This window comes from Cupressus sempervirens, chromosome 11, assembly GCF_028749045.1.
Source record: "Cupressus sempervirens isolate cs-2001-9-10 chromosome 11, ASM2874904v1, whole genome shotgun sequence".
Classification (NCBI taxonomy): Eukaryota; Viridiplantae; Streptophyta; class Pinopsida; order Cupressales; family Cupressaceae; genus Cupressus; species Cupressus sempervirens.
The window spans coordinates 710,653,746-710,663,586 of record NC_143128.1 but is presented as its reverse complement, the minus strand read 5'-3'; positions in this window follow the sequence as shown (position 1 = coordinate 710,663,586).

The following is a 9,841-nucleotide window of genomic DNA, read 5'->3' as shown; positions in this document are numbered from 1 at the left end:
GAAAATTTAATATTGATCATAGATTCATACCTAATCCTAAGTCTTCAAAATATTTAAAAGAAGGACAAAGCCTCATTATGCCAAAAAGAGGATATGTGTGAGTGAGAAATGTATGGGTGAATTATAGTGAAGTGAAGAAGGGTAAAGAGACTTAGTGAAGAATAGAGCAGCATAGAAAAATCTAGTTTTTGAAGAACATAGTATCAGTACCTTGAAGAGTGACATATCAGATCAAGAAAGGATCGGTTCAGTCAGAGCAGAATAGTGATCTGTAATCAACAATTGAGGATTGCAAGTAATCAGTAATTTTGGAACTTATGACATGGTGAGATCAAATGTGGATATTAATTTTAAGACTACCTCCACTTTGAAAAAGAAGAACAAGCTTGTTAAGAAGCTAACAACTAAATTTGGGGAAGACATTGTAGAAGAAGCTGAAGAAGAAGGTGAGGATGGTGAGGGTGATGAAGAAGAGCAAGATCAAGGGCCACTTGCCTTAACCAAAGTTATGGGGGAGGATGTAGAGGAAGAGGAAGATGTTGAGTAGGAAGCACTTAAGGCTAAGACAAAAAAATAGCCAGTTGCACAGCCCAAGGGAAAGAAGAAGGCTACAAAGCCAACTCTAGCCAAGCCAACTACAAGAGTTGACACCAAGGCTACAACACAAGGGGAAAAAGAGTAGGAAAAACAAAAGGAAACATAACAAGGATGGCCTATAGAGAAAAAGAAGAAAATAAGATATGTTGCACCCCTAGAATCAAACAAGGAAAGAACAAAGTCTAATGAGGATCAATTTAGACTGGTAAGCCATTCTACCACATCTAAATTGGAAATAATTTGTAATGATATTAAAGATAATGTAGATTTAACTAGTCTAAAGACCATAGATTTCAATAAGTTGTCAAAGGAACAATGGAACATAGAGGAAGAATCCATCTACACTATGATGTCTAAGTTCAAGACTACCCACTTGAACTAGATAATTCAATGCCTAAGGAGCTAAACTCATTGGTTGAGAATAAATGGCATTACTATCTCAAAATGGAGAAGGAAATAAGAGAGTCTACATTGGATCATGTAATGCTAGACCTTACTAAAGGTCAAATAAAAAAGGCTATCAAGACAAATGCGATAAAATTTGCACCCAAATGGTGAAGAGGCAATAGCTAAAGAACAATAGATTGAACAGAGTGTCCAAGATACACAACTGCCACCCCCAAGTCTTCCACACACAAAACCTATACAAATAGTAAATGTAAAGGATGTTCCTGACACCTCAGGTTAGAACATCAATCCTTTAACTGTAGAGGATCTCAAAAAGATCCTTCAACAATCTACATTACACACACAACTTTGTACAAATATAGTATTGGTGAGTGTTGATGAGTTGCAAAAAGCTATAGTAGAGATAACAAGGGAGAAGGAAAGCACACAAGAACAATATACACAACCTCCCACAACTAGAGTAGATCAACCCAAAGAGCAATAAGAATAAGAAAAAATTGCTAAGGTTGATTCCACAATAAAAGTGATAACAACTATTAAGGAGCAAGCAAAGGAACAAATAGGGCAAGATGTTCCTACTACACAAAGTCAAGGTGCACCTCCTCAAATTATCATTATTGTTCAAGGTAGTAGAGAAGAGGAGAAAGAAGAAGAGAAAACCCCTAAGGAGCAGGAGTTAATACAAACATTGATGAACTTTCCTACCTCGGGGACTCCTAATAAGAAGTCAAGCACTAATGCAGTACTGTTGCAGATTTTAGCACTAGGCTTGAGTTCCACAAAGTTTACAAGGGTACTTCACTATGAAGACCCTACACTTGATGAAGAAACAGTCATACCAAGCTATGACTCTAGGACTATGAATTTAGCACAAATCAATGAAGTGCAAGAGGCACTAGAGAGGAGGAAGAGACAAGAGATACTCAGAAATGAGTACAACCAAAAGAAAGCATTGGTGGAAATCAAGGACATATTTCTTGATGCATTTGGCCTACAAGTACCCAATGAAACCCAACCCATCATGGAGCAATTTTCCAACATTGTGGACTAGGTATAGAATGAGGACCTAGAAACTAATGTTAAATTATTAGAATGGTCAGAAAAGAGGTTTTAGATGAAAGTGAATGAGAAAATATCAAGTGAAATAGCACTTTCACAAGTTGAATTGGCAAAGAAGATTGAAAAAGTAAAGAAAGTACTTGAGAATTTAGTCTCATTGTACACAAAGTTGTGTGATTCATCTTATTTCACACAGGAAACTAGCCAAAGGATACTGAGCTTGGAACAAAATCTAAGGATTTCCAGCACTTAGCTACCTAAAGATCTAGCTCAGAGTGAGAAGCATTTTGGAGCTATGCTTCACACACAAAAAGAGTTAGCTATATTAACAAATAAAGAGGCCAATATTAAGGCCAAATTGATGCAAATTCAATATTTCATTACTGCACATTTGGAAGTACTCGATAGGGAATAGGCCTATGTAGAAAATATACTAAAGAAAGATCCCAATCTTGTACTCTAGAAGGCCTTGTACATCTTGTAGCAGAAACATCAATCTAGCACAAGTCATTGGAGATTTCTTTAGATAATTGTGATGCTTCTCTCAAGATGATTATGGAGGTAAATACAACATTTTTGGCATAAGTGTCAATAAGGGGGAGATATAGCGTGTAAATAGAAAAAGGGAGATATACTATTTTAGGGGAGATATGAATAAGAATGGTTACATAATACATTCTTTGGAAGTAATAAAGAATATCCAAATGGGGAGATATTAAAAATTCACTTTTTGAAGAAGTAATAAAGCCAAAAGGATGCAAAACTGCAAGGAGATGTGATAGGAAAGTGATATAGAGTATAGGAAGTAGAAACAGGGTATACAGATATTGATAAAGGTAGATAAGGAAAAGAGTATCAGATATATCAGCATGAGACACATTCAACACAAGAATTTTGGTTATAGGAATGGTAATAGCACATCAGTTTAGGGGGAGTTACAAGATTTTGAGGTATACAAAATTTTGAATAAGTTTTCTAAAGTCTTATACATATGCCAAACAAAACATGTAGTATACTCATAAGGATTAAATTTATAATGTTTTGTTAAGTGTTTTTGCTACTCATGTCAAAGGGGGAGATTGTTTGTCTCAAATTGGTTTTGGTAATTGAGTGTCAACACACTTAACCAACTCTTCGATTGATGTCGAGTATAATATAGAAGCCAAGCTACAAGGTATGTCGAGCCAGGAAACTCAATAGGTGCCAAGTGATCTTAAGGTCTGAGCAAAGTTCAAGTGCCAATAAAAGTATAGATGTTGAGTGACTATAGATGCCGAGCGAAATAGAATTACTATAGGAGCTAAGTGAGCTAGTTTTCCTATATCTGCCAAGCATCAATAACTAGTATGTGCCAAGTAACACATAATCAACATATGAGTTTGTATCTTTACAAACTCAGATGTAAACCATTTTTGGAGCCGACATAGGATGAATCTTGAAGGATCTTGAAGATAAGATAGAATCTTTTGCATTACCTATGCAATCAGCATGCAACCAATAAGAAAAATGGAGAAGGCATGCAACCAATAGTAAAAGTGCAAGAAATGAGGGAGAAATGAAAATTTAATATTGATCGTAGATTCATACCTAATCCTAAGTCTTCAAAATCTTTAAAAGGAGGATGAAGCCTCATTATGCCAAAAAAAGGATATGTGTGAGTGAGAAGTGTATGAGTGAATTATAGTGAAGTGTAGAAGGGTAAAGAGACTTAGTGAAGAACAAAGTAGCATAGCAGAATCTAGTTGTTGAAGAATAGAGTATCAGAACCTCAAAGAGTGACATATTAGATCAAGCAAGGATTAGATTAGTTAGAGAAGAATAGGGATCTGTAATCAGCAATTGAGGATTGCAAGTAATCAGGTCAAGACTTTCTAATACTTTCTAGCAATTGTATTAGATATGGAAATCCTATGGAATTAGGTTGGCCTAGAAGCCATTTATAAATCCTTTAATAGGGTGGCATTCCATGTGAATGTAAAAAATTTCTTTAACCAGACCTACTTTTAACAAGGTAGTGAAATCCTTTAACCAGGTCACTTTTAATAGAGTATAAAGTCTTTAACATGATAGGCCTTTCATAGGGCAGACCATTGGAAGTGGTCAAACATTGTAACCTTGAACAGTTACACATTGCTACAATGATATTTTTTTGGGTGTCATCCCCACCCTAGTTTTACCTTCTCATTTTGCAGGGTTTCTGGGTTACCAAATTTGTGTGTTGTCTGTTTTCATCCATATCTTTCCTTTCATGTTTATTAGATAAGTTAGATGCATTTGGATGATAGTAGTTAAAAGGATTTGAAAAGGTTAGAGTTGGTTACTTCTGATTCACCCCCCCTAGAAGTAAATCTTCTCACTTGTTAATTCCAATAGTCTATAGTATAATAAGACAAATAAATTTGAGTTGAAACTTTATACTGATGTTTCTTAGGATGGAAATGCTGATGATCAAAAAAGAACTAGTGGAGGTTGTTTCTTTTTTTGAAAGAGATCATTTTCATGGACAAGAAAGATGCATACCTACATCTCATAATCCACAAAAAAATTTGAGTATGTTCTTGAAGTAGTAAATTGTTCTAAGATTGTTTGGATCCAGCAACTGTTGAAAGGTATGAAGGAAGAGATTAAAAATCCTATAGTAATATATTATGATAATACAAGAAATATGAACATTTTAAATAATCATGTCATGCACACTAAGAAAAAACATTGTGAGATCAAGTATCATTACTTGAGAGAACTAGTACAAGACAAAGAATTGTGGCTTGGATATGTAAACAATAAGGAATAAATAGATGACATATTCCTAAGGAATTACTGAAGGAAGCACTTGAGTACTTGAGAGACAAGTTAGAGATCATTCTATTGACATTTCAGTCAAGTTTGTTTATTAGTGACATACACACTTATTCAAATAGCCAGTTGCTACCAAGCTTATTGTATAGTTAACAATGTTAACCAAGTAATCTAGGCTCTACCAAGTTTGATAGTCACTACCAAATACTAGGAACATCATTCAATTTGCATTGACTAGTTTGTACCAAGTTCATGATTATTAGTGTAATCTAAGTTTCATAGTGCTTTCTGAGCTTCTTAGTACAAAAAAAGTTCTACAGTGGTTATTGAGTTCTTAGATTCATTGTTGTGAATCTAGTGTTGATTGAGCCATGCAGTGTGATTCAAGTGATTTAGTTTATATGTTGAGTTTCACAATATTCACTAAGTCACAAGTACAGACCAAGTTTATACTACTTGGAAGTGATTAGTATGAGTCAAGCTTCTATGTCTATGGAGTGCATGATGATGTCGAGCATTGACAATGGTTGTTAAGCATTAGAACCTCACCAAGTTTTTCTTCAGAACTTGAGTACTTGCAGTTGTGCAAACTTTGTATAATTTAGTGAAACTTTTATTATAGCCAACTTTATTGATTTTTATATTAGATTAATATATATGTAATGTATTGTATCAAATCCAATGTATGTACAATATGTGGAATATCATTGAAGTATAAAAGTGTAGAAGTATGAATTAAAAGGCTAGAACAATATAAGGAGAATCAAAGATTTATCTATCACAACAAGGTGATAGTTACACTCAAATGAATCTCATATAGTAAATTAGGTTAAAAACCAAAGATCATCCACTAGTTCATCCTAACAAGTGGAATAGTTAAATTCTTTCACAAGGTAGACTTAACAGTCTTTTGTAAATCTCTTTATTGAGTGCATACTTCATTATATGTTTGTAAATCGCAAGGTGGACCTAGTAGTCCTTATTACTCCTAAAAAGGTATATCATTAGAAGTGATCATTGTAAGACTTAATAGGCCAACTTTATACTATAGCAATAAAGCTTGTGGGTTTCATCCTCAGCCTAGGTTTACTTTCTATTTGCAAGGTTTCTGGGTCACCATAATGTGTGTCAAAGTGTTATGAATGTTTTAATGCTTTTAGTTTTTCATATAATTAGATCAGAATATTCATGAAGGATTAATTGGTAAATAAAGATTAAGGATTAATAGTTACTAATTCACCTGTCCCCTCTCAGTAACTCAACATGTCATACATTTACAACAATTGGTATCAAAGTTTTATGGTTCTCACAGAAAAAATTTAACAACTTAAGCAAAGATAAAATGTTATAGAGGTATTTAGACTTGATAAGGCTATTGATAATGAAAAGCTACATTTGGAATTGGCTACTGTAAAACTAAAGAAAGAAAAGGAGCAACTCTCTTAGTGCTTGAAAAGAAGAAAAGATCTTGCAATACAAACGAATAAAAAAGTCTAAATTGTAGAAAGAATTGAAGACATTAATTCAGAAAGTAATTTAGATGAAGCTAACGAGGCAGTTAGAGAACTATTAGAAAAGAATGACACATTTCAAGAAAAATTAAGAAAGGTAAAAAGAGAGCAAGAAATTTAGTTAGTAAGACTATGTGATGTCATGGAAGAGAAAAACATGACAAAAGAAGAATTATAAGGAAAGAATAATGAAATTTAGCATCTATCCCTTCAATGGGAAGACTTCATTAATCAAATTACTAATGCAAATGAAGAAATCATGAATTTAAGATTAGAGAATGAAAGATTGTAGAATGATCTAAACACTGAAAGGCAAACCAATGAAAGGATGATGAAATCTCAAGCAGACATTGATCAACTGAATGAGAAAATCCAATGTAGATAAAAGGGAAAAGTAAGATATACAAAAGAATCAAAAACCTAATCTCAATCATTGTGGTAAGTTAGGTCATACACCAAACAAATGTTGGAGCAATGATAAAGCTAAATTTAGTGAAAAATGCTACAATTGTAATTAGCATGGTTAAATAGCTAATTAATGCAAAGAGAAACCTAAATTTGAGGGTAAATGATAAAAATGCAAGAAGCATGCACAAAAATCTTCTAAATGAAAAACTAAGATATTAAATCTAGAAGAATAGATTGTAAAATCTATATTTGGTTGGGACTACATCACTTGGTGTAGATGTCATTACTATGTAAAACACAAGAGAACAAGAGACACCACCAAAAGATGTTTCATCTATACAGAGCTTGGTCATCTTGCTAAGAACTGTATGAACACTAGAAGAATTGAAGATGGAAAAAAGGCCAAGGCTGATAACGTCAGAAAGAAAATGAGACAGCATTAGATTCTAAAATCTTTTGAGAATGCAAGGTCAAGCAATGAAGCACATGTCACTCAAGAATTGGGTGACTCAAGTATTTCTACTTGATCTACCACAAGGATAACTAGAACTAAGATTCTGAACCAAATATTCTATGTTAGTTCCAGTTACAAGAAAGAAAAGTTTCATATAAGCATTCAAGATTTAGAGGGATCACTGAGTGTCTAAAGGAATTATGAACATTACCGAGCAAGGTCAAGAGTAACTAAGTTGCTTGGACATTAAGTCATGAATATTCCTACTAAGCAATTAATTCAACCTGAGTGGAAGGTAGTTTGTCATCAACCAAGTGAATGTACCAAGAATTTATGATGATTGAAAGATGAAATTTGTTAAAAAGGAAAAAATCAAATTCATTTGTCACTGTGAATCTTCAAGAGCTATTTGCAAATAATGATCTCTGTGCATCTGAGTGATTTGTGTGAATTGTTGAGATTTTCCACATTTTCTAAAACCCTATTGAGTGATGGAATCCTCCAATAGCAAGAAAAAGAAAGGGTAAAAAATGTTGGTCCAAGGCATTAAATGGAAGGCACTTGATTTCAAGCTTACTTCGGCTGTTGCAAAAATCCTTGATCCCACCATAGCACAATCTCAGATTCCATCAAAGGTACTTTTGATAAATAACATTTTCTTGCATTTTTGATGTTCTATCCAAGACATAAGAACCCTAGAAATAGATGAAACTTTGCAGAAGTTGTATGTGAATTATGTGTTAAAACTAGAGCATTAACACCTGGAAGAAAAGGGTTTGACCCAGATTCCACACATGTCCCAATATTTTTAGATAAAATGGATAAGATTTATCCTTAGCTATGTGCACAATGGGAAGTTATGGTTGTAACATCCTATTTTGATAACAAAGAAAATGATTAATCAAATGATAGGGATTCCAATGTTAAGAAAGGCAAAAACCACCAAAACCCTAAGTCAAGTGGAACTGAAAAGAAAACCCTTGCCAAATGGGATGGAAGTGGTATGAAGATCATTTGTGTTACTGATATGCAGGTGAAGTTTGGAATTCATATAATTGAAGATAAGATATATAGCTCTAGTTTTCTCAATAGTGTATCTTGTGAAGTTGTGGACCTTTCTTTCAAAGTGATCAAGAACAACATGTCCTTTGATCTTGCTGAGTTGATGTTGGACTAGTTCAACAAAAATATAGAAAGTATCAAGACATCAAAGAATAACCCTTGTAAGTTTGGTTCACTCTTAACCTATTTATTTTTCTTTGTACAAAATTTTTTCCCATCAAAAGGTATAGTTGTATGGAGAAAAGATGTACCTATTCTTTATCAAATCAATGAGTATATAACATAAATGGGACAAAATTATGTCAGTACCATGGACAAATATTTTGATGCATTTAAGGATAAGATGAATAATAGATTCAAGATACCAAAGAAACTTGTAGAAGAATACAAGGATGATGTTTTTTTCTATGGTAGATTGTAACAAAGTGTATATACAAGCAGTTAAACGTAGAACTATATGGGTTAGGTTATGAGGTTAATATAGATGAGACCAGGGATATTATTGAGGCATTGTTAAATGAACCTATTGATCCAAAGGTTAAATATTTTGGAACTTATGAGGATGCCAAAGAGAGAATTGAATTAGAGATAAAAATTTCTTAGGCTATCAACAAAGGTAAAAAGAGGATAGCAAAATTTAAACAAACTAGCTCAACTCTCTTGTTGACAGAAGGTAAAGGAGATGAAATAGAAGAAGATGATGCTGAAGATGACGAAAAATGAGAGGAAGAAGAGCCAATCAAGAATAAAGGAAAGGTTTTTATAACCAAACCCACCAAGACATCTACTGCAGTGTTTACAAGAAAGGCATCTAGGAGGAAACTAAAATTGTGTGAAGAAGTAGGAGATGTGATTTTCAAATGGCCTCCACCCACATTTCAAGAAAAACTAAAAGAAATTTATTCTAGAGCTAGCATGGCTAATTTTAAATCATTGAGATATGGAAGAAAAATGAAGAGAAAAAGAAAGTTGGAGACATGGTTATGTCTAAAATAGGTAAATCAAAATATTCTACAAACCAACTTACACAACATATTCCCAGTGAATTAATGGAGAAAATTAAGCCAATATAGGAACATGAAAAGAAAACTACAAAAGATATATATGAGTAGACCTTGAGGAAACTCATTTTGATCTTGAGTGATAAAGAAGTGAAAGAATCCATCAAGCAGAATGAAGAGAAACTTACATTGAAATTCAGCACTTGTCTAATATTGATCAATACCATTGAACATGTGGTAAGGAATGAAACTAACACATGGAAGAATATTTACAATCTTCATACGCAGAGTGATTTTGTGGTTCATCTAAATAACAAGGATAATTATGAAGATGATAAAGGAGAGGACAAGGATTATGAAGAAGAAACCAATGATGAAAATAAAGATGATGAGGAACAAGAACATGAAGCTACTGAGGAGAATCTTCTTGAGATTTAGAGTATTGAGGAGACCAACCCTAAGAAGATTACAACAATAATTATAGCCTCACTTCCTCAATCTCTGAGAAAAAATTTAAGGCCATCTAGCTTAGATAAAGCTACTAC